Source organism: Ochotona curzoniae, unplaced genomic scaffold (genome assembly GCF_017591425.1).
Source record: "Ochotona curzoniae isolate NIBS_2020 unplaced genomic scaffold, NIBS_Ocur_1.0 contig_2404, whole genome shotgun sequence".
Taxonomy (NCBI): Eukaryota; Metazoa; Chordata; class Mammalia; order Lagomorpha; family Ochotonidae; genus Ochotona; species Ochotona curzoniae.
The window spans coordinates 8,649,463-8,663,913 of NW_024465451.1; positions in this window are offsets into that span (position 1 = coordinate 8,649,463).

Consider the following 14,451-nt stretch of genomic DNA (forward strand, 5'->3'; position numbering starts at 1 on the left):
ATACATAAGTAATGGAGTTCCTGCCATCTAAGTGAATGATCTAAGCAGAGTCCCCAGCTCTGGTTCTGGCTCAGCCCTGGCTGTTGTAGGCACTTGGAGAATAAACCAGCAGATGAGCGCTTACCCTCCCAAAATTGTTCTCTCTCTCTCTCTTTCACTCTCTCTCCTTCTCTGTCTCTCCCTGCCCTTTCTCTCTCTGTGTGTGTGTGTGTGTGTGTGTGTGTGTGTGTCTCTCAGAAAAAATTGTTTATAAATAAACAATCCAGTGGTTTGGAGTGTATCCACAATGTTTCAACCATCACTGCTATTTACTTCCAAAACATTTTTGCCAAAATCTTTTTTATCTCTCCAAAAGCAGCACACCCATTGAGCAGTCTCATCCATTGCCCAACCTCGCCCCTGGCAACCACTAGTCTACTTTCTGCCTCTGTGGATTTGCCAACTATGAATAGCCCATGCAAACAGAATCCTAAAATGTCATATGTGATCTCTTATGTCTGGCTTCCTACACGCAGCATAATATTTTCAAGGTTTATCCTGTTGTAGCTGAGCCAGCATTTCTTCCTTTTTTATGCCTGGATAAAATTACATCTGTGGCGACCAGAAACCAGAGCCCATGTGGCATATCAGGCACCACAGGTGGCGGCGTGAGTCACTGAGCCCCAGTGATGGCCCCCAAAGTTTTTGATTAAACATCTGTCTTCAATTCTTTGTGGGGAGAGACTTAGGAGTGTAATTGCTGGGCCATACGTTAATTATACATTTAACTTACTAGGCAGCCCTCAGATTCAATTTTAAAGTGTAACAAATGGTGGCACTCATGCCATAACATTCCTGGAAAGATTTGAGACCAGGCTTGCAAACCGCTCGAAGCATATCTGGCAGGTAGTGAAATACTCTGTAATTACTAGTTACTATTACGAACGGGTAGCAGGCATGTGGAAGGATGGATACACAGGTGAGATGGAGTTAAACCTGCAGCCTATTTTCAGGCACAAAATACTGAGAGTCAGATCAAATCCAACTTAATTTTAAATTCATCTCAATAGGCAGGTGCTATGTGACAATAGGTTCCATTCGAGAAATTGAGGGAAGAAGAGAATTCCACTTGTGATTTTCTTCTCTACAATCACTGTTCTCAAAATGAAAACCTCTTTCCTCCGCAGCATCTTTCACCCTCCCACTTACTCACCCCTCACGGTTAGACACGTGAGCTACAGATAGAAGCATTTTAATTTCCCTTGATTACTGATGATTATTTCTAGCTTTTTCCAAGTCTCATAATTAACAGAACAACAGTATGGGCTTAAGATCATCAGATTGTCATCATCAATATTAAAACACTTAAAAATCAGCTCTAGTAGGGATGATTTACACCCTATGAACAAGCCCTACTATAAATTTAAATACCACCCAGGATCATTTTACAAGACAATAAATTTCCACATTGCTATCCATCCACAGTATATGTATAAAAGAAGCTAGAAAAGTGAGGGCTTTCCTTTCCTTTCCAGATTTCAAAATTTCCAGAAACTTTACCACTGCAACAAGTCCAGTTTAGGTATGTCTGGGAGCCACAGTTCCCACCTAGAATAGAGGCATAGCCTAGACTCATTCGGCACACATGTCCTGGTCCTTGGCAGATGCAGTGAAGGCACTGGGCCTGTGGCTGCAGCTGCTTTGGGCACCAGCAACAGACGAGCATTGGTAGTTACTGGTAGTGTTTTCTTTACACCTCTCTCCTCAGTCCACCACCATCACGCCCAGCACCCATACCCGTCTGCCTGGTTCCCTGAGGACAAGGGTCACTGACAGCACCTGGCGCTGCGGTGTTCAGAGGCGTTCTTTCCACTCTCTGACATTCCCCATCTCTCCCACGGCTCAGCTGCTAAGTGCAGCTAACCACCTTGGCAATCTCACTGATCTATCTAGCAACAGTAGGAAATGCTGTTGGCATCCCACACTTACTGAGCCCGTGAGATGGGTGAAGTGGAACAAGAGGTGGAAACTGATGTGAGCTTTTTGAAGGCCATGGGGGCACAGCTATACAGTAGAAAAAGGAGGAGCCTCCTGCGTCTTGAACTCTACATTTCAAATGTATCTGAGCAAGCACGCATGCTGTGTTTCAAAGATGCTTAGTGCAGAACTATTCAGAGCCATGGAAAATGATAAGCAACCTAGAAAGAAAGACTTCAGTGGAGTGGCTGTATTTTCTGCTCATTCTGATTCTTGGGTTCTGCCACCTGCTCACCAGCACGTCCACTCTTGGGATCAAGGATTCCTTCACTAGGGCCTCACGAAGCAAGTCTAATCTGAAATCATTAATTTTGTTAAGGTGTGGTCTGTAAAGCTATTCAACAGACTCTCTAGGTCAAAGGTGAGATGCAGAGTCTTACAAGCACTCTGAGAGTATCAGAACTTTTGGAGACTCAGCTAAACAGAGCAGCCACCTCAAAACAAAACAAGGGCACTGATTCTCACACACTAGTCTCCCAGAGACATGAAAGTGTTCACAGTGCTCCAGCGATTTCCTGGATCCCCCTAGGTCATGGGTCACCAATAGAGTGGATTTTGACTGCACTATACGGGCTGCTTTCTTACACAGTAAGCAAAGATCACATGGGTTTCTTAAACTTTCTTGAAGGTTACCTTGATGTTATACCACAACTCCCACTTCTTATCTGCAGTGAGCTGCTGAAAAGCCAAACACATGTGAATCAAAACTGGGTGGCACTGCAGTGAAAGTTCTCATCCTGCTGGTAGGCAAGAGATGGGACAAACTGTTAGACTACCTCTAATCTTCTGGTTAATAGTAGGGATGGGGTCCGGGATTGTTGTGTAACAGTCAAGCTGCTGGCTGTGACACTGGAAACCTTACGTGCACGGGTTCGAGTCCTGACTGCTCACTTGTGACCTAGCTCTTGGATGATGCACCTGGGAAGGCGACAGAACATGGCCCATGTCCTTGGATCCCTGCACCATGTGGGAGAGCTGGAAGAAGCTCCTGGTTCCAGCCTTGCCCAGCCTTGCCCAGCCTTGGCTAATGTCGCTACTTGGAAAACAAACAACAGAGAGAAGATCTCTTACTCCACATAACTCCGCCTTGCAAATAAATAAATACCTGGAGATATTCCTCACAAGTGGTAAGAACCAAAACCCTTCCCCTCATGACTAGAAAGTATCTTTTGAGTATTTTAATAGAAAGCTTTTTTATTGAGGGCCAGCATTGTGGCACAATGGGTTTTGCTATTGCCTATAACACCAGCTTCCCATATGAGCCCCAGTTCTGATTCCATCTGCTCCATTTCTGATCCAGCTCCTAATACATTGGGAAAGCAGCAAATAATGGCCCAAGGCCTTTGGCCCCAACCCCTCCCCCCACAGGAGCTTGTAATGGAGCTACAGGCTCCTGGCTTCAGCCTGGCTGGCTTGGCGATTGAGAACTTTTGGGAGTGAATCTGAGGAAGAGCTCTGTCAAACAAGTAGAAAAAACAATTTTTAAAAATATTTATTTATTTATTTTAATGGAAAGGCAGACTTACAGAGAAGGAGAGATGGAGAGGAAGATCTTCAATCTGCTGGTTCACTCCCCAAGTGGCTGCAATGGCCAAAGTTGTGCCAATCCGAAGCCAGGAGCCTCTTCCAGGTCTCCCATGTGGGTGCAGAGTCCCAAGGCTTTGGGCCAAACTCAACTGCTTTCCCAGGCCACAAACAGGGAGCTGGATGGGAAATGGAGCAGCCAGGATATGAACCGGTGCCCATATGAAATCCCAGCACATGCAAGGCGAGAATTTAGCCACTAGACCACTGGGCCGCTCCTCCCCGCCCCCCCCCCCCCAAAATCTTAAAAACAAAACCTTTCTACTCCCTAATCTTGCCTGTTGCAATCAGCATTGCTTATGTTACAAATCACGGAGCTAATGCATTAGCCAATCACTAGAAGGGCAGGACTGTGCTCATTTGACAAAAACAGATGTCTACCTTTAAATACAAATGTAGAAAAGGAGATTTGCTTAGCAGACCCTTGACATTCGTAAGGGAATTTTCCAAAGACCTTTCAGAGAACCTCATTTACTCCCTATCACATGGTGCCTTGCAAAATTACACTGCAAATTTATAACCAGAAAAGTTGGATTTCATTTCTGTCCTTAAATGATCCTGTAAGTACAAAAGTAAAGCTACTCGTAAAATTAGCACGTGGCAGTATTTCGTGCTGTGGGTGCTGAGGGTGTTCATTTTCCATATAGGGGTGATTGGGTTTGAATCCAAGGTTCAATTCCCATTCCAGCTTCCTGAGCACGTAGATTTTGCAAGGTATCAAGCGATGACCCAAGTACTTGAGTCCCCGTCATCCATGTGGAAAGATCTGGATTGAGTTCTGGGTTCCTGCCTTAATATAGGCCTAACCCAGGCTGTCCTGGGAGCTTGGAAATCGAACTAGCAGATGGAAGGTATGCGTGTGTGTTTGTGTGTGTTATTGTGTGTGTGTATTACTGGATGGGAGTGGCAGGGCCAGGGCAGAGGCTGCGGCCCAGGGGGTGGCGCGGGAGCCCTGGGGCTCTGCGAGCCGGGCAGTTTTGTTCCGTCAGCTGCCCCCTCCTCCGGCCCGGGACAGGGTCACTGCTGTGCCCCCACCAGGCTGCGAAGTTTGCTCCAGGCTCCAGCCGACTTGCGTGCCCGGTCCTGGCTCCAGGCTCAGCGGGCCGCGGGGCTCCATGGGTCCCGCCACTGGTGCCCACCAGTCTTGCTCCCTCTCTCCCTCCCCACCTCCGGGGGCCTGGAGCTCTGGACTGTGGGACGGAGGGGGCCCGGCGGGGGGCAGCGGCTCTGCCAGTGTATTCTTTTTAAATTTTTATTTTATTATTTATTTGGAAGGCAGAATTACAGATGGTGGGACGAGAGAGAATCTTCCATCCCCTGGTTTACTCCCCACATGTCCACAGCAATCAGGACTAGGCCAAGCCAGAGCCAAGAGGACCCTTCTCTGGGTCTTCCATGTGGGTGCTGGGGCCCAAACACTTGGGCCATCTTCCAGTGTTTTCCCAGTTGCATTAGCGGGAAGCTGGATTGGAAGTGGGGTCGCTGGGACTTGAACCAGTGCTCCTCCAGGATTTTCAGCATCACAGGTGGTTTAACTCGGTGTGCCACAACACCAGTCCCATTCTTTTAATAACACTTGTGTATTGGTTAGGTTTTTGTCAGTTTTTTTTTTTAATTTTTTCATTTGTCAATTTTTGTGGGCAAGTCTTACTCTTAATATTAAACTAAGGGCAGCAAGGATCTCTTTCTGCAACATGCCTGAGACATTTCCAGACCCTGGGGTAGCTACGGGTCAGGTATATGACCCACACTTGACCAATCCCTTGCAAGTGCTTAGGATTTTTGAGTTGGAGATGGGGCAGCAGTACCCAGCATGCAAACAGCCTTGTCACTGGAGTCAGCGTGGCATCCAGTGCTCATATCCACTGTTCCTGTGGCAGAGGCAATGACAGGTGCCCTCACCTGCTGAGGTCAGTGACGGGGTGTGGGTGTGGTTCCAGATAACTGAGCTCCCCTGTTTCTGCTCAGTTCCCAGACTTGTCCCTGAAGCCTTTTGGCGACCTGATGACTCACCCACTGGGTTTTCAATAAAACCCATTTCCTGATTCCATCAGCCAGAACCTGTTTCCATCCCTTACCATGAGGAACTTGACCAACTCACTTGAACAGCCAAGAATTTTTTTCTCAACAGTCTGGATCCTTTCTGTTGTTGATAAAGTCCCTGTGTCATTCTGTGTTTGGATCACACTCGTTCTTGGTCTCCATTCTGCCACTTCCTGGATGCAGGACTGGGGTCAAGTCCCGGCTCTGAGCTCTAACGCTCACCCGCACAGTGATGAGTCTGGGAGGCATTTGTTATTCACCCTCTGTTTCCTTGCAGGTTCCCAGATCTACTGCTGAAGGGGAACTGAACAGACTCGGTAGATCTCTGGCCAGCACAGCTGACAGCAGCAGCAGCAACAGCAGCGCCTCCTGGAGCCATAAAGGCTAATGGTCCCCAGAACATCCAGGGCTCACCTGATCTGTGACACGCTCCTGAAGGGCAGGGATTGCCATATTCTTTGTGACCTGAATGGCTCCTGGCACACAACTACTAATATCTGAATACAGGATATCTGCAAAGTCTGTACCATCTTTGCAACTTCTCTATCCTTCTAAAATTATTCCAGGGGTGGGCATTTAGCCTAGCCATTCAGATGTGGATTAACATGTTCAAGATCCCATATCACAAATATCCAGGTTCAAGTCCTGGCTCTGGCTCCTGACCCCAACTTGCTGCTAATGTGGAGCCTGGGAAAAAGCAGGAGAGGCTCCAGGTAATCAGACTTCTGTCATCCACGTGGGAGACTTGACCCCTTGAGCTCAGGCCCAGCCCAGGCCTGGCTGTCACAGGCATTTGGAATGTGAACCGGCCAATGCAAGCACATGAGCTCTCTCTCATGCTAATAAGGTCTTTTAAATGCAGTGAAATTACTCCAGATTAAGAAGCTTATTTTAAAAAGAATACTTGTACAACAAAGGGAGAAGCAGAGAGAAGGAAGAGAGGAGGGAGGAAGGGAAGCACCCATCCACACCCTACTCACTAAGCCTTGGGGCTACACTGTGTTCAAAGCACCCCCACTCACTTGTATGTTCCTAACCAGCCAGGAGGCCCAGGTGTGTCCTGCAGGGGAGGCTTCAGCAATGGCTCTCCTTCCTTAGAGCCCTGGGCCTTCTGGCGCCCCATGTACTTCCAGACCTGAACCCAAAATAGGCCTGGGTCTGGGCCCTTGACCACTTCGATGTACTGAGCAGCCACTCGAGCCAGTGTCCTCAGTCCATCGCAGATATGAGCCAAGGAGCCCTATCCCTATGTCGTGAGGCTTATGCCCACCTGTTCCTCCGCACATGGCCCCACTCCACGATTGTTCCCCCTTTACTGAGTTGTCGGACTAGACCTTCTGTGGAGTCCCTGTGTTATAAGGGGCCCTCCACTGCCTTGGGTCAGTACAGGCCCTTGTGCCTGATGCTGTGAAGACCCGAGTTCCTGTCCCGGCATGTGCATTCCATTACACTGGCTCCCATTGCCTCAGCTGGAAACCAGAGCTCACTTTTATTCTGAGTACCTTGCAGACTTGCTGGGGGAATCAAAGGAAACCCTGAGTCGCTCTTGAGGTGGGTGGTTGGCACAGTGGTTAAGACACCTCTGAGATGCCCGTATCATAGTGCTAATAGGGTTCAAGTGCCAGCTCTGCTTGCAATCCAGCTCGCTGCTAATGCACACCTGGGAGGCGGCAGGGCTGGCTCAAGCAGTGGCATCCTTGCTACCCAACTGTGAGACCTACACTAAAACTTCAGGCTCCTGGCTTCAACCTGGCTGTTGCGGGCATATAAAGAATGAACCTGTGGGGCCCGGCGCGGTGGCGCAAGTGGTTAAAGGTCCTCGCCTTGCACGCCCAGGATCCCATATGGGCGCCGGTTCTAATCCCGGCAGCCCCGCTTCCCTTCCAGCTCCCTGCCTGTGGCCTGGGAAAGCAGTTGAGGACAGCCCAAAGCTTTGGGAACCTGCACCCGCGTGGGAGACCCTGAAGAGGCTCCTGGCTTCGGATCGGCATAGTATCGGCCCGTTGCGCTCACTTGGGGAGTGAATCATCGGACGGAAGATCTTCCTCTCTGTCTCTCCTCTCTGTATATCCGCCTTTCCAATGAAAAATAATAAAAATAAATCTTTAAAAAAAAAAAAAAGAATGAACCTGTGGTTGAAACATTCTCTTTGTCTCTTTATCTGATGTTTTTTTTTTTAATTTTGTTTCTTTATTTTATGATACAGTTCCATAGGCTCAGATATTTCTGTTCTCCCTCCCCCCACTGACCCTCCCCTCCTGACTGATTTCCCCTATATTATTACAATAGCATAGTCCTTCAGAAACAGTCGTAAGTCCATCATTCTGCTATTTAAATGTGTCATGCATGACATTATGGGTAGAGACAATGGCAGAAAGTCTAGCATCCTATTCTCAGGCTATATTTGGCAGTTTTGTTGGGAGTCCAGCTTTGATTCGGAAGTAGAGATGCATACTGCAATATATCTTCACTTGTCGATATGATAGTCTATTATACATTTCCTCTAGATGACTATATGTACATGCAAGTTTATCTCTGTATCGACATTTTCCAAAAGAACAAATTGAAATGGCTAAAAGATATGAAAAAATGCTCAGGTTCCTTAGCCATCAAGGAAATACAAATAAAACCACATTGAGGTTCCACCTAACTCCAATGACATTGGCTTACACTTAGAACTCTAACAATATTTGCCGGGGTGGATGTGGGGAAAAAGGTACCCTACTTCACTGCTGATGGGAGTGTAGGCTAGTACAACCATTACGGAAGTCAATATGGAGAGCTGCTAAGAGAACCGAGAAATGATCTGCCATATGACCCAGCTATCCCACTTCTGGGAATGTTTCCAAAGGAAATGAAATTTGCATATGAAAAGTGACCTGTAATCCAATATTTACAGCAGCATAATCCATGGTAGTCTAGATATGGAAACAACCCAGACGCCTGTCCAAAGAGGAGTGGATAAAGAAATTGTGGTATATCTACTTTATGGAATACTACTCAACCATTAAAAAGGGTGACATTTTACCATTTGCAACCAAATGGTCCCAACTAGAGACCATTATGCTCAGTGAAATAAACCAATCCCAAAAGGATAAATTTCATATGTTCTCTTTAATATAAGGTGACCTTCATGCAAAACACAAGATCAACAGATACAGAGGTAAGCATGTCTCTGTTTCTTAAATAAAATAAATTAAAAATTAAACTGTTTTAAATTTAGAAGTGTATGAGGAGGAAGGACTTGCAAAACAGCAAACACTTACTATGCACCAGTTCGCATATTAAACCCTTTCTGAACATTCTCTTCATTGATTTTCATAAACTTGTGAAGTACAGTAATAACCTCCTTAGCTTATGGATAAGAAAAGCCAGGCTCCCAGGGTAACTTACTCCAGATCCTACAGTTAGTGAGTCAGCGCACTGCAGCCCTGAGCCTCTGCACTTCTTTTGAAATTTGTTATTTTTATTGGAAATGCAGATTTATGGAGAGGAGTGATGGGTAATAAGATCTAATATGCTGGTTCACTCCCCAAATGGCTGCAATAGCCAGAGCTGAGCCAATCTGAAGCCAGGAGCCAAGAGCTTCTTCCAGTTCTCCCATGTGTGCGCAGGATTCCAAGGCTTTGAGCCATCCTCTACTGCTCTCACAGGCCACTAGCAGGGAGCTGGATGGGAAGTGGAGAAGCCGGGACACAAACATGCCCATATGGGATGCTAGCACTTGGAGGTAGAGGGTTAGCCAACTGAGCCATCACGTCCCCCCACCTGTACCTTCTGCTGCTCCTGTGGTTTCTGAGCAGCACAGAGGGATCCAAGCGTGCAGCCTCTGGCTGACTGTTTGCATCCCATTCTTCCTGCCATGCTTTTCTCCCTCTTCTTCCTCTGGCTGCCCAGCCTGACTCTGGGAATTCCCAAGCAGAGACACCAGAAGGGGAAGGTCATGAGCTCTGGCTGTTGAAGTTGGGATTCCCCATTGCCTCGTTGCCACCCCAGAGGGGGAGTCCAGAAGGAGGCAGGAATCCAGGACAGGATGGCATGAACAGTGTTGCCCAGGGACCCACTCAGTGCACAGTCAATACCCCCTTCTTCCTTCTTTTCACTAGGAAAGGTACTGGCAAGGCCACACCCATGGCTGGAAGAGCCTTGGGCTTAGTGACTGGAGCTGTTTTCCCAGCTGCTTCCAAACAAACAAGTAGGTTGCAAATGCCTGAATTATCTTTATATAAACAGCTGGCCCCACCCACTCATGGATACCAGGCAGGCTTCTGCCAGCATTGGGTCCAGCCTTAATGTGGCCAGGGAACCCAGGCATCCTGGGTAGCAGACTCTCCTGGGCATACCGAATAGCTGCCCAGTGTGGCCTGGTGGGGAGGCTTTGGGTGGCATCACTAGGCAACCTTGGTAACTGGAGAGGCCCCAGAATGGACTCCTATACCACAGAGATGAGCACGCTGTTATTAACCCCCCTTCCCAAGGCCCACAGCCATCTCTCTGTGGTCAGAGGCTGAAAGCCTGCATTTTTAGCTGCAGAAATTAAGAACTGACTTTTCACTCTTAAGGGGTTGGGGTTGTGGTCGCTTTTGCTCCATCTCTGAAGATACAGCTCCTTTCTCCTGCAGCTTAGCACCCATGTACACCCAACAGTCAGGGCAGCTGGGAGAAGATGGCCCATGGGATAGCAAAGTTTCTTCCTCAAACTTCTATTTTTCTCACAGTTGCAGCTGGGGGTCAGGGTGGGGGCTAGAGCTTCTACCATGGGCAGAATGAACTCTTCATGTTCCTCCCAGGCAAAGGCTTCCTAACACTCACCCACCAGCCTACAGATCCACTTAGGTTGTTTGTGTGGATCTTCACACCCACTTTGTGTAGAAGTTACCATTCTAATTCTGATGCTAACAGTTATTTATTTATTTACTTATCTATTTAAGTTTGTCTGAAAGGAACAGAGACAGATAGACACAAGACTCAGAGCTATTCTGTCCACTGGTTCACCCCCCAAATACTTGTGATAGCCAGGACTGGGCCAAGCCACAGCCAGGAGCCAGGAGCTCAATTCCGATCTCTATCCTCTGCTGCCTTCCAGGTGTGCACCAGCCAGCTGGGATAGGAAGACAAGCCAAGACTCCAACTCAGAGACTCCAAGATGGTACATGGGCGTCCTAGGTAGCAGCTGAACCACTTCACCAAACACATGCCTGTAAAATTCCCATTTTATTTATTAAAATGTTCACTTATTATATTTTACTATATTTATAGATAGAAATAGATAGTGATATAGATATTTAGAGACAAAGAAAGCTCTTTCATGTCTCCATGTGCCAGTTCATTCCCCAAAGGCTCACGACAGTAGGGACAGACCACACTGAAACCAGAAGCCTGCAACTCCATCTGGGTCTCCCCCGTGGGTAACAGGAACTGAAGCATTTGAGCTGTCACAGATTAGTCAGGACTCAAACCAGCACTCCAATTTGGGACGCAGTTATTTCAAGTGGCACCCTAACCCCTTGTACCACATTCCTCCTCCAACTCTCATTTTTGTAAATGAACAACTAAGACATAAGAGGCAACCATGATTATATACCTAGTAAGGACAAAGCAAACCCGTGATCTGACACCAGATTCTAGCCTTTCCTCTACCACACTTTCTCTTCCTCAGAAATAATCCATATGGACTACACACACACACACACACACACACACACGTGCACACACACATAACCCTTATTATAATAGTGATGCACAATGGTATAGAAGACACAGGAATTTCTTCCTGTATCTTGCACTATCTTTATTTACTTTTTATAAAGATTTATTTTATCTTCATTACAAAGTCAGACATACAGATAGGAGGAGAGGCAGAGAGGAAGATCTTCCATCCGATGATTTACTCCCCAAGTGACCGCAACGGCTGGAGCTGCAACGATCCGAAGCCAGGATTCCTCCAGGTCTCCCACATGGGTGCAGGGTCCCAAGACTTTGGGCCATCCTCAACTGCTTTCCCAGGCCACAAGCAGGGAGCTGGATGGGAAGTGGAGCTGCTGGGATTAGAACCGGCATCCATATGAGATCCCGGTGTGTTCAAGTCGAGGACTTTAGCTACTAGGCACCGTGCCGGACCCTGCACTATCTTTAGTACATCCTTGCTGCCTATGAGTGGACTTTCAAAGCTGCCTGTGGACACAGGAGACAGTGTGCAAGACGTCCAAAGGCAAACACACACACAAGTGAATGAACAGACAGCTTCCCTGTGCACGTGGCTGAAGGAAGAGCCAAACCCAAGTCACTTCCTCCTTACTTCAACAAGTTGCCTGTGGTGGATAGCATCATGAGACTACTCCAGTGGCATCAAGAGACATTTTTAAGAGAGTACACTTCTTGCCTCATCTGCAATATTTCTTCAGTAATGGTCCTGGTGCAGGGGTTTCTCAGAATGTGGGATTTGGAGCACTAAAATAAGGACAAATCTGGGCAGACCAAGGGCATCTGACCTCTCTGTCCCAGACCATTTGCATCAGAATCACCTGGGGAAGTTAGGTGCAGATGACCTGCCCTGGTCCCCATTAGGGGCGCCTCACCCCAGCCTCACATCAGATCATCCGATGATTCTGTTAGATTGGAGTCACAGGATCCAAAACTCCTGTCCTAGAGGTCTGGATTCGGAGGATCTGGGCTTGGGACTTGCCTAGGAATCTGCATGCACTGTTTATAGCACCCCTGGGGATTCTTCTGTACACCACCTCTGACAGCCAATGAATGCTTGCATGCTGTGTGCTGTGCTGCTACGGGCAAACACTCCCTGAGTGCCTTAGATTGTGTGTTAAGTTCTAGAAATATACACTCCTCCTCCCCGCTCCCACCCAAAAATGAGAGAGAGAGAAACTGCCTCCTTTTCTCCAGGTCCTCCCTATCCAATGGGAAATACAAAACTATAAATTGTCCCAAATTATATACTGTGACAGATTTAAAAAGTGGATCAGCATCGTCACATTGGTGGTGATGGCAATTCCAGCCTAGTGTGGAAGGTTGAAGAGATGATTATCTGCCATTTTTTTCTCCCTGAGAGATGGGGTTTCCTTCCCCTCTCCTTCACTGTGCGCCAACCTTGAGACTGGTGTTGACCAATGCATGTGGCAGAGGCATGCTGGGAGCTTCCAAAGCCAGGCTTATGAGAGCGAATGCAGGTCCCACGTGTACTCCTCTGAGAAAGCTCAGTCTCTGAAACCTCTTCCTATAAAAAGGTTGACTACTCTGAGGCACCTCTGCTTTCACAAGCCCACACATCTACCCCACGTCAGGGAAGGAGGTAAAGTACAAAGTGCCAGGCCCATGAATGAAACTTGGTTGCCCTTCCCAACCAAGTCATTCACCTGCTGAACACAGCCAAGCCATACAACCTCCACAGACAACACCTGCTGAACACAGCCAAGCCATACAAACTCCACAGACAACACCTGCTGAATACAGCCAAGCAACACAGCCTCCACAGACACCACATGAAGGTAAAGAATGACAGAGTTGACCTCTGTCCAAATTCCCAACCTGCAGAATCATATCAAAAGAAAACGATTGGGACCTGGTGCAATGGCTCAATTAGTTCATCTTCCTCCTTGCAAGCACAGGCATCCTATGTGATCGCCAGCTCCTGTCCCAGCTGCTCCACTTCCCATCCAGCTCCCTGCTTGTGGCCTGGCAAGCAGTCGAGGACGGCCCCAAGCATTGGGATCCTATATCTGTGTGGGAGAACCCAAAGAAGCTCCTGGTTCCTGGCTTTGGATTGGCTCAGCTCTGGCCTTTGTGACCATTTGCCACAACCATTTGTGACCATTTGCCCACCAGTGGATGGAAGATCTTTATCTCTCCTCTCTGTAAATCTGATCCGCCTTTCCAACATTAATGGTTTAATTAATTAATCTTAAAAAAATAAATGTTTGGGCTCGGCGGAGTGGCCTAGCAGCTAAAGTCCTCACCTTGAATGCCAGGATCCCTTATGGGTGCCGGTTCTAATACCGGCAGCTCCACTTCCCATCCAGCTCCCTGCTTGTGGCCTGGGAAAGCAGTCGAGGATGGCCCAAAGTCTTGGGACCCTGCACCCTAGTGGGATACCCGGAGGAAGTTCCTGAATCCTGGCTTTGGATCGGCATAGCATTGGCCGTTGCGGTCACTTGGGGAGTAAATCATCGGATGGAAGCTCTTCCTCACTGTCTCTCCTCCTATCTGTATATCTGACTTTCCAATAAATAAACAAATAAATATTTTTTTAAAATAAATTAAAAAATAAAAGTTTTTAATAGTTTTCCATTTTCTTCAGGATAAATAAGTACAGAAGCTTAATCAGAGTTGATAAGACCCTGCTTGATCCAGCTCTTACCCCCTTTTTTTTTAAGATTTATTTAATTTTATTGTAAAAGATATATAGAGAAGAGGAGAAACAGGAAAATCTTCCGCCCATTGATTCACTCTCCAAGTGGCCACAACGGTCAGAGCTGAGAGGTGCACAGAATATACAGCAAATGCAAATTATAGGCTAATCACTGTTCTGAGGGCTTCACACATAATAAGCAAATGTGATACACCATGTTTGCAAAAGAGAGTAGCTGTTGGCCTTATATAGAGGAGGTTCCAAGGCACCAAGAGGTCTAATGCATTGCCCAAGGTCACAGACAAGCTATTGAGGGGTGAAATCAGGATTTCCATTTAGATGCTTTTGAAATGTTCTAGAATTTGTGCTCTTAATCATCATTATGCTATACTATATCTTTATCTGTTTATTGTAAAATTTAAATAGAGGCAGGAGTCGGCTGTTGT